Source organism: Pelodiscus sinensis, chromosome 2, assembly GCF_052426305.1.
Source record: "Pelodiscus sinensis isolate ZL-2025 chromosome 2, ASM5242630v1, whole genome shotgun sequence".
NCBI lineage: Eukaryota > Metazoa > Chordata > Testudines > Trionychidae > Pelodiscus > Pelodiscus sinensis.
This window is the reverse complement of record NC_143053.1, coordinates 152742051-152764201: the sequence shown is the minus strand read 5'-3', so window position 1 is coordinate 152764201 and position 22151 is coordinate 152742051. Positions and strand designations below refer to the sequence as shown.

General features: G+C 45.1%; 1 long non-coding RNA gene across 1 annotated transcript; it reads left to right on the top strand.

Moving 5' to 3' along the window:
• The first annotated feature begins 3360 nt into the window (after positions 1-3360).
• LOC142826793 (uncharacterized) lies at positions 3361-20654 on the top strand. The gene is made up of 3 exons (XR_012901041.2): positions 3361-3486; positions 4390-4525; positions 20525-20654. It is a non-coding gene; the product is annotated as an uncharacterized LOC142826793 (long non-coding RNA).
• Positions 20655-22151: the final 1497 nt, after the last annotated feature.

The following is a 22151-nucleotide window of genomic DNA, read 5'->3' as shown; positions in this document are numbered from 1 at the left end:
AATCAGAAACCAGATGAGCCTTGAACTACCAAGCGTCTCTCCCTTCTAGTGGGGACAGGAGGGAGTGAAGGTGTGGCACGCCACGAGCTATGCAAAATCCAGTAGATAGAAAGTCCTGGATGTGTAAGGTGAGTCAGGAGGTAATACACCTTGAAGAGCTTGGGGCCCAATTTGGTCCTAGTGGAGAGTCAGTTGTTCCCCAGGACAAGGGCAGCCTGTGTACTCTAAAGTAACTATCTGAATTGCACGGACGTTGCACCCCTCAGAGGATGGTGTGGCTTTTCAAGACAGTGCCTAAGCTCAACATCGAAGTACGAGATCCTGCAAGTGGGTATAGAGAGTCTGCTGCAGCTGATTGCCACCGGGATCAGATTTGGATATGGATAAAGATCTCTAATGTTTTTATTGAACTAGATACTGCTGGCACTCAAGTAATGATAGGAGACTGTAATTTCCAAGATAAAAATTGGAGGGTAAGTGCTCCTAATAATGGCAGGACTCAAGTTTTCCTGGATGTGTGATAGCTGACAGTTCTTCACCATAAACTCACCGTTCCAAAAAGAGGTGATGCAATTTTAAATTTGATATCGAGGGTTTAGCGAGACCTTACAGAAAGGTTGGTTGTAGGGGAAAACCTTGGTTCAAGTGATCGTGAGCTAATTTATTTTAAATTAAATGGATGGATACATAAAAGTAAGTGTGCAACTAAGGTTCTTGATTTCAAAAAGACAAACTTGAAAACATATGAGGAATTAGTAGTAGATGTGGACTGGAGTGAAGAACTTGAGGATCCGAATGTGGAAGAGGTTTGGCATTTAAATCAAAGTTGCAGACCAAGTTGAATGAGCGAGGTGTCAATCAAGCATGTTATTAAGAGAAAGCAGAACGCCTGAGAGCAGTGGAAGAGAGACGTACCAGCACGAAAACCAACCTCTTGGTTAGAAAGTGTAGCGGAAGAATGGACTGCCAAAAGCCAGGCAGAGCTGGAGCTTGCAAAGGAACTTAAAACCAGTAATAAAAGAGCTGCTACTCTTGGGTTGCCAGGGATGCTAAGTCTCGACCGGCCCCGGGGACCTGACTTTCTGAACCCGGGGCTCTCTGATCTAGCAATAGCCATAGTCGTGCCAGACTAGCGTGTCCCAGATATGAGCGAGTCAACCTGTGCCTGTTTATTCTTTCTAAAACAAAAAATTATGATCTAAGAAACTATAGCATGTCTAATTTAACCTCCATTGTATGCAGGCTCTTGGAACAAATTTTGAAAGAGTCGTTAAGAACACAGAGGTTAAAAGCTAACAGAGAAAATACACCATCGTTTCACAAAAGGTGGATTACGCCAGACCAACCTGATCGGTCTGAGGAAATTGACTTTTTTACATGCAAGCAATCCAGTACATCTGATCTACCTGGATTTCAGTAAGGCATTTGATAGATGGGAATTAATGAGACTTGAAAGCTGGATAAAGAACTGCTGGGTTATAATGAATGGTGAACTGTCAGGCTGGAGTGAAGTTATTAGTGAAATTCCTTAAGGATGGGTATTGGAACCAATCTTCTTTAAGATTTGTATTCATGCTCCTGGCACAACAAGTGGAAATAGCCTCATCAAATTTGCAGAGAGGTAGTCTGGTCCTCCGCCATATTGGCAATATCATGCAATAAAATCTGGATGATCTCCAAAACTGGAATGGAATAAAATTTAGCAGTGCAGTTGGTAACAAAGATTTTTTTGGCTCTAAGTTGGGGACTTGTCAGTTGGAAGCAACAGAGAAGGAAACTGGTTTGTTACGAGATGACCACAAGCTGCCAGCATGAGGCAGCTGTGAAAAAGGCCAATGGAATGCTAGGATGCATCAGGCAAGGTATTTCCAATAGCCCTAGTGAAGCATTAATGTCATTATACACGACATTGGGGAGCTCTCAACTGGATTAGCGTGTGCAATTCCGGTTTCCCGGATTAAAGAGAGATTAGTGCAAACAGGGACAGGTGCAGTGAAGAGCCGCTAGGATGATCAGAGGAATGGAAAACCTTCCTTAGGCAAGAGAGGCTAAATGAGCTTGGCTTGTTGAGCCTAATCAAACAACAGCTGAGGGGAGATGCGCTCGCACTCCTTAAATACAGCAGAGGGATAAATACCAGGGAGGGAGAGGCATTATAAGTTAAGCACCAGTGTGGACACAAGAAAAAATGCAGACAAACTGGCCATCGATACATTTAGGCTTGAAATTAGACAAAGGTTTCTAACAATCAGAGGCGAGAATTTCTGGATTAACTCCTCAGCTAAAAGCACGGAGGACCTAAAACCTTACCGGCTTTAAGACTGTGCTTAATAATTGTACGGAGAGGGTGGTATGAGGGGACTGTTTACAGTGGCACGTAGTCACGCTGCAACCGTTAACAGCAAATACCCACCGTGGCCAGTGATGAGACTCTAGTCGTGGAGCTCTCGGAGTTACTACAATGTCTTTTTACCTAGGAGTCTGAAGCTACATCTACGCTACGCGGCATACCTTTTTCCAATACATCAATGTAGTGTAGACATTGTCTGGATGTTTGGATCTTGCTGGCACGTTCGGGGTCCAGCTGACCACCATATTTAGGACTGGGAAGGAATTTTCCCTTGGGCCAAATTAGCAGTGTCTCGGGGGGTTCACCTTCTTCTGCAGCATTGGGCATGGGTCACTTGCACGGTTATATGAATAAATGGTGAATGGCCTGTAACTTTAAAACAGGATTTGAAGACTTCAGTAACTCAGTCAGGGGTTATAGGTCAAATGTTGTTCCAAAACTTTCAGAAATATTTGGAAACCGTGTTATGGTTGCTACACGGACACGGTAGCAAACGTAAGTGTTCGGCACACTCTCAAAAAGCCCATCCTGCAAATACCTCTCATCCTGAGGGGCATCAATGTAATCAGATGGGAATGACAACTATCTTTGGCAAACATGGGTTATTTACACAGTATAACAAGTGATTGCATTGCCAATTGCTTTCTTCTGCTACGATCTAAATTTGGGCAAGCTGGGGTTGTGCTTTTCTTGGTCTTCCCTCATCCTTGGGGCTAAGACCAAAGGGGGCCTTTTCCTTTGATTTTATGGATGTCAAATCTAGCTGCAATGGGTCTTCTCTCTTTCCACAGGCTCATATTTTAAAATTTTAGCATTTTGGAGATTACTATAAATGCACCATAACACAACTGTGACGGGGCGAACAGGCCCCGCACTGCAGGGCTGGGAGTAGCCCAGGCCCAGCTGGCTGAGAGGGCCCCGCCCTTCCGGCCCTGCTGGGCATGCTCCCAGCAGAGGCCAGGTATAAAGGCAGAGGGAGCCCAGCAGGCAGGAAGACAGCGGGGGGAAGGAGGAGACCAAGCCAGGCCAGTGTTTGTGCAGCCGCTGGGACTAGAGCTGCTGCCAGTGCTGGACCCAGACACCGAAGAAGCAGACCCCGACTCCAGGAGACCGGAACCTGCCCACAACCCCAGCAGGTCCTGCCTCGGAGGACAAGGGGCCCCCGGGGAACCAGGGCGCGGTAGGAAGCAGCCCAGGGCAGGGGATACAAAATTTGGCTCGGCCGGATTCCCCGCCGAGCCGGCAGGAGCCACAGACCCTGCCTAAAGGGCCCTGGGCTGGGGCCCGGTGGAGAGGGAGGGCCCGGGTCCCCCTACCACGCAGGCCCCCCCCCCCCCCGGATAACCAGGCCTGAGGCCGGGAGAGGCTCCTCAGAGGGACTAGGCCTTGATACCGTATATCCCCTGATAGAGGAGCCGGGACTTTGTGTTGGGACATTGATACCGTATATCCCCTGATAGAGGGGCCGGGACTTTGTGTTGGGACATTGATACCGTATATCCCCTGATAGAGGGGCCTGAACTTTTGGAGACTTTGGGGTGCGGTATGGGCCCGGAATGAGACGCGGGTCAGTATAAGGGGTTCAGCAGCCCCCGTCAGGGGCGTACCCCCTGACAACAACCCTCCCCTGTCTGTTAGAACCAAGCTGTTAGGAGAGTTCTCTTTATCATATTTCAAGCATAGTTTCCTCGCAAAGCTTGGCTTGTTCAATGTTGCATTTTTTATTTATTTTTTTAAGCATTTGAACCAATTGTTGTCCAGGACTGGTTCCTTTTGCTTTGCTCTTTACTCAATTGACTAAACACGTAAGAAATTATTAACTAAGCTAAACTAACTTTAAACCTTCTATTTTAAAACGATCCTGTAAAAGTAAACTTAGTGCATGAGATTGTCAATTAAATATTCAATGCATTAAAAGCAAGACTTCTATAAATAAAAGCACTCCAACGGTCACAGATCTGACTTAACGTATATAGCTTTATTATGAGGAACCAACAGTGAAGGATTGCAGAAAACAAGACAGTTGATTTCTCTTGCAGATTGTATTTGGGGAGCTGGTGGGGCAAACTCAGGGAAGTCTCTGCTTGGACTGTGAGTTCTGACACATGATACCTCTGTCGTTATTGCACCAAATTGTGTGTTTGCAATACCATCTGCCTACGTTAGCATAACATCGTAAGTAGCCTTCATCTTACTGCATCTTTAACACATTAATATTACCGCAATTACATAATTTAAAATAAGGTTACTTTGCAAGCATTTTGTAAATTTGTTTTTATGAAAGCAATCGTGTTCAATGAGAGATCGATCAGTACATACGTGGTAATGAAAGAATTGCCACCAAAGAATTGAGGGGATCTATTCCTTCTGAGATATGGGTCTGTTGCGGAATGGGAGAGCAAGATTCTGAAGTGTGCATGTCAGAGTAGACTAAAAGATCATGGCCATCCTTTCTGGCTTTAAAGCCTGCTTTGTGGCACTGATCATCCTGACTGATCTGTTGCAGTGACCAAGAATTAAGTACTGGTTCTCTAGTGCCTTAAAGGCATCTTTTAGCTTTCACATTACGTCTAGACTGCAAGCCTTTTTCGAAAGATGCTCTTTTTCTAAAGTATCTAGACTATAACCAGTACTTTCAAAAAAGCAAACCGCTTTTTCAAAAGAGAGCACTCAGGCAGTCTGGATGCTGTCTTTTGAAAAAGCACAGTTTACATTACATAGCGCCTTTTTTCGAAAGGTGTTATTCCTCATAAAACGAGGTCTTCCGCGGTCAAAAAACCTGCCATAGTCTTTTGATTTACTTTCGAAAGAACACGGCAGCTGTCTAGATGGAGGGGAAGAAAGGCCACTTTAAAAAAAAAAATCCCGTAGTCTAGACCCACCCTAAAATACTTAATTTTTAAATCCATGTGATTCACCTTGTGCTGCATTAATTTGAGGTACCGGATTAGTGGCAAAAATTGTGGGCAGAGACTGAAAATTAAGCTGATTTCCTTCTCACTCTCGTTCTACAATACAAGCTGTGATCAAGAATTTTTCTATTGCTTCCTTTTCTCCTGCATTCATGACACTGCTATTTTTTCAGCATAACAGAACCGCCTATGACACTGTACCATTAGTATTGGTTGCCCAATTTAACCGGAGACAGATTCACACGTTAAACAAAATAAGCCATTTCTGTATAGTGCAGGTGATTATTTTGAAAGTATTATTTTTTCTTAAACACCAAAGAAGTTTGAAAGAAATAGTACCTCTTCAATTTGGAAATGTTAACATTAGAAGCACAGAAAGGAAATAAGTTATATTTATCTAGTGATTGGGGGGGAGGGATAGCTCAGCTGCCTGAGCCTTGGCCTGCTAAACCACAGGATTGTGAGCTCAATCCTGGAGAGGGCCATTTTGGGATCTGGGGCAAATCTGTCAGGGGTGGTACTTGGCCCTGCTGTGAGGGCAGGGGACTGGACTCGATGACCTCTCAAAGTCCCTTCCAGTTCTACGAGATGATGGCATATCTCCATATTAAAAATTATCCTTACAGGACCAATTCTCTGCTATCCAGTTCTACATCTTAATTATTTTATGGGAAAAATAAGATGGAGAAGGTAGCTGTGGTCTACGGTAGTGTTTACAAAACACATTACACAAACATCTTCTCAGAGAGGGCTGCAGTGCTTTTTGGGGGACGGAGGCAAAAAACCTAGCTAATCGTGTTTCCATTTAGCCAACACATTTTGTGGGATTGGGTATCAATCCTTAAAAGACTTAGTGAATGTCATCACACCAAGCATTGCATTCCTTTACTACTTTTAATGTCTTCTCTAAACATGTATTGTGGCAGGTTTGTGCATGATTGCATTAAGCCACTTACTATTTACGACTATTCCAATGAAGAGGTAAATTAGGTTGCTGCTTCTTTGCAGGAATAAGAAGTTACTGTGGTATTTATGAATTAGGTTTGCGTAAATAACTTCAAAGCCTTACAATTAACAGAATAGACCCTGGTAACAAACAAAAAGTGAACACTGTTGCTTCCATTTCTTGGGGAAGGAAAAAATGTACTTCTCTCTAATTGTTGCATATAGACTATGCAAACAGATAGATGGCGTTTATAAGCAGAACGTAGAAAATATCAACCAGAACACACAGTTTGGCTTTAACTGTAGAGAGAAGTTCTGCAACTGGTTTTCATGCTAGGTTTTAAAATTTTGCCTAATCATTTCTATATGCAGAAGAACTCGGATGCCTACTGATGAATAAGAAGCCTAATATTTTCCATCATTACATCGCTTTGATAACTTTTTTATTCTTCATGTAATATTGATTACGAAAGTGTTTTGGAAAAACAATGCAGGCAAAGTGGTCCTTGTAACCTGATTAAATGCGTCAGGTGTTTTAGTACTAAATATTGGCAAGTGGTTGCAGCAGTTACTCTCAACTGTCATCTCGTTTGACCAGGGGGATATTCTGGGAGGACATTTTAAAATGTGCATCGTAAACTAGGGCTCTGATAGTGTACAGTTAACCTTCACAGTTTTATGCAAGCCACCCCGCCCCCCAGCCTCTGTATCAGAGGCAGCAGAACGGTGGGGTGGTTCCCTGCACAAACCTGCTCCTGTAGAGCCTCCTCCTTCCCCCTGACATATAAATGTGCAACCGCTGAAAAATTCAGCAGTTACATATTAACCCCCTAATCATTTTTGTTGCCCTCCGCTAGACACTTTCCAATGCATCCACATCCTTTCTGTAGTAGGGAGGGCCCCCGAACTGGATGCAATACTCCATATGTGGCCTCACCAGTACCGAACAAAGGAGAACAACAACTTCTGTAGAGCTGCTGGAAATGCTCCTCCTAATGCAGCCTAATATGCCATTAGCCTTCTCAGCTACAAGGGCATGCTGTTGACTCTCATCTCCCTTCTCTTCCACTGTAATCCCCCGGTCCTTTTCTGGGCAACTACTGCTTAGACAGTCGGTCTCCAGCCTGGAACAGTGCTTAGGATTCTTCCATCCCACATGGAGGACTCTGCACTTATTCTTGTTGAACCTCAGATTTCTCATGACCCAAACCTCTAATTTGCCTAGGTCAATCTGGACCCTATCCCTGCCCTCCAGCATATCTACCTCTCCCCTTGGCTTAGTGTCATCTGCAAACTTGCTGAGGGTGCAACCCATCCCCTCATCCACGTCATTAATAAAGGTGATGGGGAAAAAATGACCTTAGCACTGATCCCTGAGGCACGCCACTTGAAACTGACGGCAAACCAGACATCAAGCTGTTGATCGCTAGCTGTTGGGCCTGACAATCTAGGCAGCTTTCCAGCCACCTTGTAGTCCATTTATCCAATCCATACTTCCTTAACTGGCTGCCGCGGATCCTGTGCGAGACCGTATCAAAGGTTTTGCTAAAAGCAAAGTCTCTCAGCCACCAACCTCCCCGTGTCCAGACAGCAAGTTACCTCATCATAGAAGCTAATCATTTTGGTTAGGCATGACTTGCCCTCCTTGGTGTATCCATGTCAACTAGTCCTGATTGGTTCTTTCTCTTCCAAGTGCTTCAAAATGGATTCTTCAGGACCCTCTCCATTATTTTTCCCGGGACTGAGGTGAGGCTGACTGGTCTGTAATTCCCTGGATTGTCCTCCCCCCTCTCATTACCCTTCACATCCCTAGCCAGCTGCAATTCCAATTGAGCTTTGGCTGTCCTAATTACACCCCCTGTATAAGAATGGCCCTACTGGGTCAGACCAAAGGTCCATCTAGCCCAGTATCCTGTCTGCTGACAGTGGCCAACACCAGGTGCCCCAGAGAGGGTGGACCGAAGACAATGATCAAGCGATTTGTCTCCTGCCATCCCTCTCCAGCCTCTGACAGACAGAGGCCAAGGACACCATTTTATCCCCTGGCTAATAGCCTTTTATGGAGCTAATGTCCATGAAATTATCTAGCTTCTCTTTAAACTCTATTATAGTCCTAGCCTTCACAGCCTCCTCTGGCAAGGAGTTCCACAAGTTGACTACACGCTGTGTGGAGAAGAACTTTCTTTTATTAGTTTTAAACCTGTTACTCATTAATTTCATTTGGTGTCCTCTAGTTTTTCTATTTTGGGAACTAATAAATAACTTTTCTTTATCGGCCCTCTCCACACCACTCATGATTTTATATACCTCTATCATATTCCCCCTCAGTCTCCTCTTTTCTAAACTGAAAAGCCTCAATCTCTTGAACCTCTCTGTTCCAAACCCCTAATCATTTTAATTGCCCTTTTCTGAACCCTTTCCAAGGCCAAAATATCTTTTTTGTGGTGAGGAGACCACATCTGTACACAGATGTGGGCGTACCATAGTTTTATACAGGGGCAGTAAGATATTATGGGTCTTATTTTCTATCCCTTTCTTAATAATTCCTTGTATCCTGTTTGCCTTTTTGACCGCTGCTGCACACTGTGTGGAAGTTTTCAGAGAACTGTCCACGATAACTCCAAGATCTCTTTCCTGATTTGTCGTAGCCAAATTAGCCCCCATCATACTGTACGTATAGTTGGGGTTATTTTTCCTGATGTGCATTACTTTACACTTATCCACATTAAATTTCATTTGCCATTTTGTTGCCCAATCACTCAGTTTGGTGAGATCTTCTTGGAGTCCCGCACAGTCTGCTTCTGTCTTGACTATCCTAAACGGTTTGGTATCATCTGCAAACTTTACCACTTCACTGCTTACCCCTTTCTCCAGATCACTTATGAATAAGTTGAAAAGGATTGGTCCCAGAACTGACCCTTGGGGGACACCACTAGTTACCCCTCTCCGTTCTGAAAATTCACCATTTATTCCTACCCTTTGTTTCTTGTCTTTTAACCAGTTCTCAATCCAAGAAAAGACCTTCCTTCTTATCCCATGGCCATGTAATTTACACAAGAGTCTTTGGTGAGGGACCTTGTCAAAGGCTTTCTGAAAATCTAAGTATACTATATCTACTGGATCCCCCTTGTCCGCATGTTTGTTAACCCCTTCAAAGAACTCTAAGGGTACGTCTAGACTACATGCCTCTGGCGACAGACGCATGTAGATTAGGGTACCGGACATAGTAAAATGAAGCGGCGATTTAAATAATCGCCGCTTCATTTAAATTTACATGGCTGCCGCGCTGAGCCGACAAACAGCTGATCAGCTGTTTGTCGGCTCAGCGTGACAGTCTGGACGCTTCCCTGCCGACATCAAAGGTATTTGTCGACCACCCAGGTATGCCTCCTGGGATGAGGCATACCTGGGTGGTCGACAAATACCTTTGATGTCGTCAGGGGAGCATCCAGACTATGGTGCTGAGCCGACAAACAGCTGATCAGCTGTTTGTCGGCTCAGCGCGGCAGCCATGTAAATTTAAATGAAGCGGCGATTATTTAAATTGCCGCTTCATTTTACTATGTCCGGTACCCTAATCTACATGCCTCTGTCGCCAGAGGCATGTAGTCTAGACGTACCCTAATAGATTAGTAAGACAGGATTTCCCTTTACAACAGAGTTTCCCAAACAATGGGCCTCAGCATGGCTCGTGGTTGCCGGAAGGGCCGGCCTTAGGGCTATTCGAGCCCCACGCTCCTGAACCCGGAAGTGCCGGCGAGTTACAGAGCTGGGGGTCCTGTTCCACCGATATGAGGAGCTAGGTCTCTCCCCCGGCTCTGCCTGGTGCGGGTTCCCCCGCTCGTCCTCCCACCCCACCCCCAGAGTATCCCTGCCATGCGTGGCTCCTCCTCACCGCCTGCTGCTGCCCATGTGCGGCGTTGCACGTGGGTGGGGAGGACGCCCGGGCGTGACGCGAAGTCACGGCCTGGGATTTTAAAAGTCTTCGGAGGCATGTGGCGGGGCCACGCTGACTCCGGCAGCCTCCGGCCCCACAATGTGGGAGGCAGAAGGTAGGGAACAGGCTTGGGTGGAGGCAGCAGCGGCAGTGGAGGCGGGCTTGCGTGGAGGGGGAGGAGTGGAAGGAGAAGGGGCTTGGGCAGGGGGAGGGGAAGGCACCAAGGAACAGGGTGCAGGAAAGAGAGACAAATGCCAGGGGGCCAAGTGCAGACAACGAGGGAAAGGGCAGGAGGGGAGGTGTTAGTGGGCGGGGGGACAGGGTGATGTTGGGAGAGGAGAGGAGAGGAGAAGGGCATTGGGGGCTGGAGGAGGAGGTGGTGGGAGAAGGCTTGAAAGAAGGGGTGGGCATGTGAGAGGTGGGGATGGAGCAAGTCAGGTGTGAGGGCACAGAGGGGCAGGAGGGGATGTGGCAGAGAGTGCTGAGGGGATGGGTATCAGGGAAAGAGAGGGCAAAGGGGGAGGCACCAGGAGGGTGCAGGGCTAAGGGGATTCTGGGGTGAGGAGGAGGGGAGAGCTGGCCACTAGAAGCAGCACTGGACGGGGGAATCGGGGCAGACGGGGAGATTGGGGGGCTGGTGGAAGCAGGGCTGCCAGGGGGTGCAAGGTTTGGGGCAGGGAGCTGGCCAGGGAAGATGTGGGGAGGGGGGAAGAGAAGAAGCAGCTGCTGGATAGAGGGCTGGATGCAGACAGCGGGGCTGGCCAAGGGAGATTGGGAGGAGAAGGGGGGTACCTGGCTGCCCGGGAATGGGTTGGGGGAGTGGGGCTGGCCAGAGGCACGCTGGGGGGAGCAGGAGGGAGGAATGAATCGGCCTGAGGGGAGTGGGACTGACCCAGCCATATGTAGATCTTGGGACGCTGTCCCTGTTCCCTCCTTCCCCCTCGCAAAACATGACTTAGTCCGGCCCGGGGTTTCTATTGTCCCCGCCCCCCCCCCCCCACACACACACACAACCTCCCTTGAGTAGTTGCGAATTGTCTGGCTGGTAGACACACTTATGGAGCCTGAGCACATTTACCAGCCAGGCAGTTTGAAACTACAAACTGATACATCTAGTAGTAATACAACTTACCTAAAGAGAAAATACCAGACATGTATTATGTCTGGTATTTTCTCAGTTTGTTTTTTATGTGTTTATATTTTTGGGCTGCAAAAAGCAGTATTTTAAAAAAAAGGGTTCCAACTAAAGTAAAAAGTTTGGGAAACCCTGGTCTAACCAGCTTTCTGTCTGTCTTACTGTCCATTTATCCAATCCATATTCCTTAACTCTCTGGCAAGAATATTGTGGGTGACCATATCAAAAGCTTTGCTAAAGCTGGCACTGGGGGTTTTGGGAGGACCAGAAACAATTTATTTGAATATTCATCATTTGATTAATGAATATGCAAATATGCAAATGAATGTTACCGGGCCTCCAAAAGTTCGTGAATGGATTTACTGGTCCCCGCATCAAAAAGTTTGGGAACCCCTGCTTTACAAAAACCATGTTGACTTTTGTCCAACAAATTATGTTCTTCTACATGCTTCACAATTTTATTCTTTACTATTGTTTCAACTAATTTGCCCGGTACTGAAGTTAGACTTACCGGTCTGTAATTGCCAGGATCGCCTCTGGAGCCCTTTTTAAATATTGGTGTCATGTTGGCTACCTTCCAGTCATTAGGTACGGAAGCCGATTTAAGGGATAGGTTACAAACCACAGATAATAGTTCAGCAATTTCCCATTTGAGTTCTTTTAGAACCCTTAGATGAATGCCATCTGGTCCTGGAGATTTGTTAACATTAAGTTTTTCTATTTGTTCCAAAACCTCCTCTAATGACACTTCAATCCGGGACAGTTCCGCAGATTCATTACCCACAAAGGACGGTGCAGATTTGGGAATCTCTCCAACGTCCTCAGCCGTGAAGACTGAAGCAAAGAGATAATTTAGTTTCTCTGCAATGGCTTTATCGTCCTTGATCGCTCCTTTTATAGCTCGATTATCTAGGGGACCCACAGAGTTTTTTTTAGCAGGCTTCCTGCTTCTAATGTACTTAAAAACATTTTGTTATTTCTTTTTAAGTTTTTGGCTAGCTATTCCTCAATCTTTTTTTGCTTTTCTTATTAGATCTTTACACTTGATTTGACAGTGTTTATGTTCCTTTCTATTTATCTCACTAGGATTGGACTTCCACTTCTTAAAAGATACCTTTTTGTCCCTCGCTGCTTCTTTTAAATGGTGGTTAAGCTACGGTGACTCTTTTTTAGGTCTCTTGCTATGTTTTTTAATTTGGGGTATACATTTAAGTTGGGCCTCTATTATGGTGACTTTAAAAAGTTTCCATGCAGCTTTCAGGGATTTGGCTCCAGCCACTGTACCTTTTAATTTCTGTTTAACTAACCTCCTCATTTTTGTGTAATTCCCCTTTTTGAAATTAAATGCCAGGGTGCTGGACTGCTGAGGTGTTCTTCCCACCACAGGAATGTTGAATGTTGTTATATTATGGTCACTATTCCCAAGCGGTCCTGTAATGGTTATTTCCTGGACCTGATCCTGCGCTCCACTCAGGACTAAATCGAGAATTGCCTCTCCCCTTGTGGGTTCCTGCACCAACTGCTCTAAGAAGCAGTCATTTAAGCCATTGAGAAATTTTATCTCCACTTCTCTTCCTGAGTTGACATGTATCCAGTCAATATGGGGGGTAATTAAAATCCCCCATTATTATAGAGTTCTTTATTTTGGTAGCCTCTCTAATCTCCCTCAGCATTTCAATGTCAGTATCGCTGTCCTGGTCAGGTGGTCGGTAACATATCCCTACTGCTAATTTCTTATTATTGGAGCATGGAATTACTATCCATAGCGATTCTATTGAACATGTTGATTCACTTAATATTTTTATTTCATTTGATTCTACATTCTTTCACATACAGTGCCACTCCGCCACCCACCCAGCCTACTCTGTCCTTTCGATATATTTTATATCCTGGTATGATTGTGTCCCACAGATTTTCCTCATTCCACTAGGTTTCAGTGATGCCTCTTATGTCAAGCTCCTCATTTAATACGAGGTACTCTAGTTCACCCATCTTATTAGTCAGACTCCTAGCATTTGTGTAGAAGCACTTTAAAAATTTGCCACTGCTTATTTGTCTGCCCTTCCCTGATGCATTGGATTCCTTTGTATGCAGTTGTTTGTCTGCTCTGGCCCATGATTTGCCCTCTCCCCTCCTCTCTTTCTGACTACAGCTTAGAGAATCTCTATCAATGGATTCTCCTCTAAGAGAAGTCTCCCTCCGATTTACGTGCATCTCTGCACCAATCGGCTTTCCCCCATCTCTTAGTTTAAAAACTGCTCTACAGCCTTTTTAATGTTTAGTGCCAGCAGTCTGGTTCCACCCTGGTTTAGGTGGAGCCCATCCTTCCTGTTTAGGCTCCCCCTCTCCCAAAAGTGTCCCCAGTTCCTAATAAATCTAAACCCCTCTTCCCTACACCATCATCTCATCCACGCATTGAGACTCTGAAGCTCTGTCTGCCTACCTGGCCCTGCGCGTGGAACTGGAAGCATTTCCGAGAATGCCACCATAGAGGTCCTGGATTTCAGTCTCTTTCCTAGCAGCCTAAATTTGGCCTCCAGGACATCTCTCCTACCCTTCCCTACGTCATTGGTACCTACATGTACCACGACCACTGGCTCCTCCCCAGTACTACACATAAGTCTATCTAGATGCCTCGAGAGATCCGCAACCTTCGCACCAGGCAGGCAAGTGACCACATGGTTCTCCTGGTCATCACAAACCCAACTATCTATGTTTCTAACGATCGAATCGCCCACTACTAACACCTGCCTCTTCATAACTGGCATTCCCTCCCCCTTAGAGGTATCCTCAGTGCGAGAGGATACTGCAACATCCTCTGGGAGGAGGGTCCCAACTACGGGATGGTTTCCCTCTGCTCCCATTGAATGCTCTGTTCCCTTGAGACTTTCATCCTCCTTAAGAGCACTGGGGCTCTCAGACTGGAGGTGGGACAGTACTACAGTGTCCCGGAAAGTCCCATCAACATAGCTCTCTGCCTCCCTTAGCTCCTCCAGTTCAGCCACGCTGGCCTCCAAAACCCAAACTCGGTCTCTGAGGGTCAGGAGCTCCTTGCAACGGATGCACACATATGCCACCCACCCACAGGGCAGGTAATCATACATGTTACACTTGATGCAATAAACAGGATAGCCCCCACTCTGCTGCTGGGCTTCTGTCTCCATTTTTCTAATGAATAAGTTTAAGTATAAATTGGGATTCTTTTTAAACCTCTGGAATATAGATTATTATACGAGTTATGTTTTAAAGAAGGTCATAAGTCACTAGTGCCCTCTAACCTCCCTCTCCAAACTTCCTGTTCGCAAGCTCCTTGGTCGCTGAGTCACAGGCTTATATAGCTCTGGTAGTCCCTCCCCCTGACTGAGGCTCAGCCAATTAACAGAGGCTTCTAGATTTCAAACCTTTTAGAATCTCCTTCAAACAAACCAACCAACCAGACAAACACAAGCTCAGCACACAGTAAATAACTCCCTCACACACAAACACACACTCCAGACAGCCACTTACCACAAGGGTCCCGTTTTTACTCCTCTTTTACCTGGAGAACTCCCTCTCCAAACAATACTCCAGCAATATATTTATACTCCTTCCTAGACATCTGTTCAAGTTGCCACTTCTTGTAAGTTTCCTTTTTATGTTTGAGCTCACCAAGGATTTCACTGCTAAGCCAAGCTGATGGCCAACCAGAGTTGCTTTTCTTACTGCACATCGGGATGGTTTGTTCCTGGGCCTTCAATAAGGCTTCTTTAAAATACTGCCAGCTCTCCTGGACTCTTTCCCCCTTCATATTAGCATCCCAGGGGATCTTGGCCATCATTTCTGATGGAATCAGTCTGCTTTTCTGAAGTCCAAGGTGTGTATTTTGCTGCCCTTCTTTCTTCCTTTTGTCAGAATCCTGAAGTCGATCATCTCATGATCACTGCTTCCTAGGCTGACATCCATGTCTACTTCCCCTACTAATTCCTCTGTTTGTGAGCAGCAGCTGAAGCTGTATATAGTCCCTTGTTGGATCCTTCAGCACTTGTACCAGGAAGTACCCCAACATTCTCCAAACACTTCCTGGATCGTCTGTATATTGCTGTATTGGTCTCCCAGCAGATATCCCCCGTGAGAACCAGAGCCTGTGATCTGGAAGGTTCTTAGTTGTCTGAAGAAAGCCTCGTCACCTCATCGACCTGATCTGGTGGTCTATAGCAGACAACAAGTACAACATCACTTCTGTTGTTCTTGCCTCTAAGCTTAACCTAAAGACTCAACGGGCAAGTAATCTGCCTGCAAAGATTCTCTTCCCTCTCTTCATTAGATGAATCTCATCTTTTCCTAGCAATCAATGAGCCCAGAACAGCATCCTATGTTCGAAAAACAAAAGCCCTCTCTGAAGACCACCTCCACAAGCAAGCATTTACTTCCAAAATTCAAAGATGCCTGCCTGGACCATTTCCTTCAATAGAGAGGATGGACAAGACCACCACCTGCACCTCAAACTCCTTGATCCTTCTTCCCATCACTGCATAATCTGCAGTGACCCACTCAAGGTCATTCTTGGCAGTATCGTTAGATTCCCCCATAGAGAAGTAGGAAGGGGTAGTGATCCAAAAGTTTGATCAGTCTCGGAAGACTCCGTCACATCCTGAATTCTCCAGGTAAGCAGCACACTTTGAGATTTATGATCTGGACAGCAGAGGGATGACTCCATCCCTCTTAAGAGGGAGACCCTGACAACCACCACCACCCCTCTCCTCCTCTTGGGACTGGTGGTGGTGGAACCCTTGAGCTTAGGCAATCCATGCCTTCTGGTCAATGGGGTCTCCTCCTGATGCCTTCCTTTGGAGGTCTCTGCCAAAGCATTTCCCACAGTAATAAGTGTGAAGAGACCCTAAGAGTGGTTACTTGCTTCTATCAGGATTCTGGAGTTGTCGTCTCCTGGAAGTCATATGCTGCCAATTTTCTTCTCTGTTCTGGGCTCCCCTCAATGGTTTTTCAGCATGTAGTGTATGCAGTATTAAATGCTGTCTTCTATCCAGATGAAATTTCTTCAATCTTCCAGGAGGAAGACAAACATAGCACATGCTGTTCAACTCCCAACAGCTTATCTTTATTTATTCTACCTTCCTTCTGAGAGGCTCCTATGTTTTTATTGCCCCCTGAAGCCTGAAGAGAAGAAAGAAAAAACAAAAACCAAGAAAAAGTACAACCTCTGTGGGGCTGCCTCTAAGCAAACTTGTGTGTTGGCTGCTCATTTAGTTTGCTCTGGCTGCCTCTGGTAGAAGGTTGCTGTCTCCAAGCCTGGCCTCCAACCCAATCAGCCCCCCATCTGCAACAAAGCACTCTCAACTGCCAAACACGTGGTCACACACTCCCTGCAACTAGCACCACTGAGACAGACACTAGGATACTCATCCCACCAGCCCACAGCACAGCTCCTTGTCTCCAACACACCTTCCATGCCACCCCGTCACACCAAAAAAGCCACACTTACCTGAGAGCTCCTATCGGATGTTTCCCAGGCTATCTCTGAAATGCTTCCAGTTCCACTCACAGGGCCAAGTATGAAGGCTGCACTGCAGAGTCTCTATGCATGATGAGACCATGGTGTAGAGAGGAAGGATTTAGCTCTATCAGGAATGGCGGGAACTTTGGAGAAAGGGGGATCCTATACTGGAATGATGTGCTCTATCTAAATCAACATGGAACCCGACTGCTGGCACGTAACATAAAAAAGGTCGTGGACCAATTTTTAAACTAAGGGCTAGGGGAAAGCTGATGGGTTCAGAGGAGCACATGGATCAGACAGAGACATCTCTTAGGGGAGCGATATTCCACTCCGTGTTTCATTTGCATAAGCTTTTCCACAAGAAGGCTACGGTGTAGACGTAGCCTCTGTGTTTCTCTTATAGCACTTGCTACCTTTTATTGTTGTTGTTATCATAGAATTATAGAATCCTAGGGCTGGAGGAGACCTCAGGAGGTCATCGAATCCTATACCCTACCCAAGGCAGGACCAACCCTAACTAAATCATCCCACCCATTGTGAAGCTGGGACTTAAAAACCTCTAGGGATGAGATTCTGGCACCTCCTTAGGTAACCCATTCCAGTGCTTCACTGCCCTCCTAGTGAAATCGTTTTTCTTAATATCCAACCTAAACCTCTCCCACTGTAACTTGAGACCATTGCTCCTTGTTCTGCCATCGGTCACCGAGAACAGCCTCTCTCCATCCTCTTTGGAACCTCCCTTCAGAAAGTTGAGACTGCTATCATATCTTCTCTTCTGCAGACTAAATAAGCCCAAATCCCTCAGCTTCTCCTCATAAGTTATGTGCTCCGGCCCCCTAATAATTTTGGTTGCTCTCCGCTGGACCCTCTCCAATGTGTCCACATCCTTTCTATAGTGGGGAGCCCAGAACTGGACACAGATGTGGCCTCACCAGTGCTAAACAAAGGGGAATAATAACTTCTCTAGATCAACTGGAAAAGCTCCTCTGAATGCAACCTAATATGTAATTAGCCCTCTTGGCTACAAGGGCACACTGTTGACTCATATGCAGCTTCTCACCCACTGTAATCCCCAGATCCTTTTCTGCTGAACTGCTACTGCTACTTAGCCTGTAACAATGCTTGAGATTCTTCCGTCCCATGTGCAGGATTCTGCACTTGTCCTTGTTGAACCTCATCAGATTTCTTTTGGCCTAGTCCTCCAATTTCTCTAGGTCACTCTGGACCCTATCCCTATCCTCTAAAGTATCTAGCTGAATGTTATCTGCAAACTTGCTGATGGTGCAATCCATCCCCTCATCCAGGTCATTAATAAAGATGTTGAACAAAACCGGCCCTAGAACCGATCCTTGAGGCACTCCGCTTGAAACCGAACACCAGCCAGACATTGCGCCATTGATCACTGCCAGTTGAGCCCGACAGTCTAGCCAGCTTTCTATCCACCTTATAGTCCATTTATCCAATCCATACTTCCTTAATTTGCTGGCAAGAATACTGTGGGAGACCATATCAAAAGCTTTGCTAAAGTGACTTCCCAATGTCAACAGAGCCAGTTACCTCATCATAGAATCTAATCAGATTGGTCAGGCATGACTTGCCCTTAATGACTATTCCTGATCATTTTCTCCTCTTCCAAGTGCTTCAAAATGGATTCCTTGAGGATCCCCTCCATGATTTATCCAGGGACTGAGGTAAGGCTGACAGGTCTGTAGTTTCCTGGATTGTCCTTTATAGTGCTGCATTCTTGAGGGTATAATATCCAGCCATGCAAAAGTAATGAAAAACCTCCCCACTAGCCCCTCCCCAATATCCAATATACTGAATCTGCCTAATTGTATGAGGAGGTCCCGCTAAAGCAGGAATGGGGAATCTATAGTTGGCAGGCTGGGATTCTCTGGACTCCTTCCTGACCCCTGTGTAACCTGCTTTTTCCTCCCTGGGTTATGCGGCAGCATGCCACGCTCACCTGTGTGCCTAGGTGCCTGATAGTTTTAACATAAAAAGATATCCTGAGTACCCCAGTGGCAATGTTGTTTAGTTTGGGATTCCCTATCTACCCCCTTGCTGCAGTCCCTTGCTCCTAAAGGAACATACAATGGCGGTGCCTCCACCTGGCTGGCCCTCTAGACACTTAATGGTATGCCGTAGGAGTCTCCAGGAATAAAATTATTCCAGTAATAATCTGGACCTAACTCCAAAACAACAATTATAAATAACAATCTAATTGATTAAATTAGAATTAACTCACCTTTACTTAATGACTTAAAGAAACAGGGTTTCACAGACTAAAAGCGAATAAAATCAATTCAAGTACACCCAAATACCCTCCCAGATCCTACACCCCAATCTCATGACCCAGATCACAACCCCCTTCTTCACCCAAACTCCAGACCTCACACTGTCTCCTGCGCCCGAGTCCCATAGTCCATGCACTCTTCTGCATCCAACCTCCATCCTAGTCCTGGCACCCCCTCCACAGAAAAGTGTGGCCCTTGACCACTGTGGAGGCAGGAAAAGGGAATAAGGGAATTTGTGTGCAGCCATCTTGGTCTTGTTAACAAGAGAGCAAGAGTCAGGCTAAGTCTGTGGCCTGACAACGCGAGATCTGTAATTAGACGCTGCCTTTGCCTCTCGCCTCCATACGGAGATAAGGACGAATGCTGATTCTGGCAGGGACCTTGAGATAAGGAGCATCTGGGTGGAACTAAATAACTGTTAGCCATTGGTGTTTGTAATGGGAAGGAGACTAATTGTTATTGGTATTATATCTAATAGACAGTATATAAACTGCTTCATAATTGCTTGTATTCGAAGATCTGCCTCGGAGGGGGGGGGGCTTCTCCCCTGTCCGAACCAGTTTTTCCCTTGCTGCAGCTCGTAATAAAACTGCCTCTGGCTACTTGTTGCTACAAACTCAGAGTGAGGACAATGTTTTCTTCCACACCACTTTCCAAAATCTTGGAATGGCCCCCCACCAAAAAATATTGCTCACCCTTGCTATAATTTTATCAGCAATGTAAATATAGTCTGCATTGCTGTATTTTTACAATTGATAAGATGTGTTTGATGTTTACAAAAATAATTAGAAAGCTGTTAAATCATCATATTCCAAATACCATGTGGATAAATGGTCACTTATAGAGCTGGTAATAATTGATCCCCTGGGCAATGAAATAAAGCATGAAAGACAATTCCTGAGGAATTGGAAGGGATCTTTCTAGACACTTAGTTTCATAGTTCACATGCAGGGCCGGCTTCAGGCCGATTCCCCGGAATCGGGCCCCGTGCCTATGTGTGGGGCCCCACGCCTAAGAGGGCCCCACTCCCAGGCATGCGGCGCATGTGTGGCTCCCGCCCCGGCCGCACGGTGCATGTGCGGTGCCGCCCCCGTGCATCAGGCCCCGCACTTCCGAAAGCCGGTCCTGTTCACATGTATAGTTATTGTGCAAGCTGTTTTAAAAACTAGTGACACTGAGGAAGACTGTGCTTCATAATGGACATTGAGTCAACTTGTGAAATCTGATCATGGCCAACTTCTTCATTGAAAGTGGGCAGAAAACACTAGCACATAGTATGAGTCATAGGAAGTTAGTAGCAGCACTGATACGATTATATGAAACCAAGTGAATAGATGTGTTAATTTGATTGTTTCAAGGTAGAAAAAGAAAGGGTTACAAAACATGTTGAGAAACTGCAACAAAAAAGAAAGCACTGTTATACAGTTGGCTACTGTACATCCTTCAAATTTCAGGTCTTTCCTCTTTCAAAGAAGCGAAACACCAACAGGGAATTGGAAAACAAAAATGGTAGAACACAACAGATAAACGGATGGGTTCAACTGTGGACCACTAATCCTCAAGGTATTCAGTGCCAGAAGTCAACTATTTTTATAATGTTCATCATTGTTAATAGTGATACATGAGTTAATTTTTTTCTAAGTGGAAGTGTAATTAGTTTGCAGAAACATATTTATAGTTTAAAGACATCAGCAGAGTGCAGACTACACAAAAGACGCTAAATGCAGTCAGAAGAAAAATACAATTTTTTTAAATAAAAGAATGAGGTTACAGTAACTGTGCCACATTCTTAGTGGGACTCTAACATATTATAACAGATTTAGTTCTATAGTGGTGATTCTGCATGAATAATATCTGGAAGTACTGTTAAAAATGTGGTGGGAGTGAATGGGTGCTATAGATTCAGCAGGGAAATCTCTTTGGATACCATTATATCCACCATCCATAAACCAAAATGGATAGAAATATAGGCTGGGGCTCCAAATATACTTTGACCCATGAGCACTCCCCTCCCCCCACACACACACTCAAAGGAAAAGTTTGCAAAACAGTTAATTTTTAATGGAATTAATGCTACTGAATAAGTCAAGAATTCTATTTACAATTTACAATGTAACCATGCTTTGTCCATCTTTCATTGTTTTTTCCAGAGAGTAAAGGACTATTGTTTATATTGCAATTCTGTGACTTGCAGTAAAAAAAGTACAGCTGGAAGGATGGTAAGAAAGAAAAAGCTACGAGAAATTGAGCCCTACAAATCCACAGATATCTGATTTGTATCTGTGGGTATCCACATTCACGGATGCGGATATATGCAGTTCATTTTTGCAGATTTAGATGTGGATACCAATTTTGTATTCGGGCTGGAGTCTAATGAGAAAAACACAAGCAGTGCAAGCACAAAGTTGGTGGCCAAAAATGTAACCAGTTGCATATTGTGCCAATTTAATAATTGTTTAAGGATCATGTTTTTTGTAATAAATTTCATAGACTCATAAAATACTAAAATTGGAAGGGACCTCAAGAGGCTGTCAAGTCCAGGCCCCTGCATTCACGGCAGGACCAAGCACCATCTAGCTCATCCCTTACAGAGGTATATCTAACCTGTTCTTAAATATCTCCAGTGATGGAGATTCCCCAGTCTCCCTAAGCGATTTATTCCAGTGCTTAACCACTCTGACGGTTAGAAAGTTTACATTAGCAAGTATTTCCACTAATGCTCATAGTCATCTTCAGCGGGGATTATATTCTGAAGGAATATTATTTTGTAAATTGTACCATTTTATCAAAATTATCTGTATAATTGTGACTTTTTAATTTAGTTTTCTCATGTACTATTAAAGGTGCAGTGTGATTCTTGTGAGAGGTGAGCACACGTGTCTTGCATTCCTGAGAAAATTACTGAAAAGAACGTGAGTGGTGAGAATAAACAGTACAGATTCAACAAGTGTGCTTAGTCCTGTTATGTAACTAAAATGTACATTTTTACAGTGATTTTGTGAAAAGTTTTCTGCAAATAAGACTTCTGATTATATAAATGAGAACTAGAGAAGTGCAATGTTACTCTATACTTCAATACAG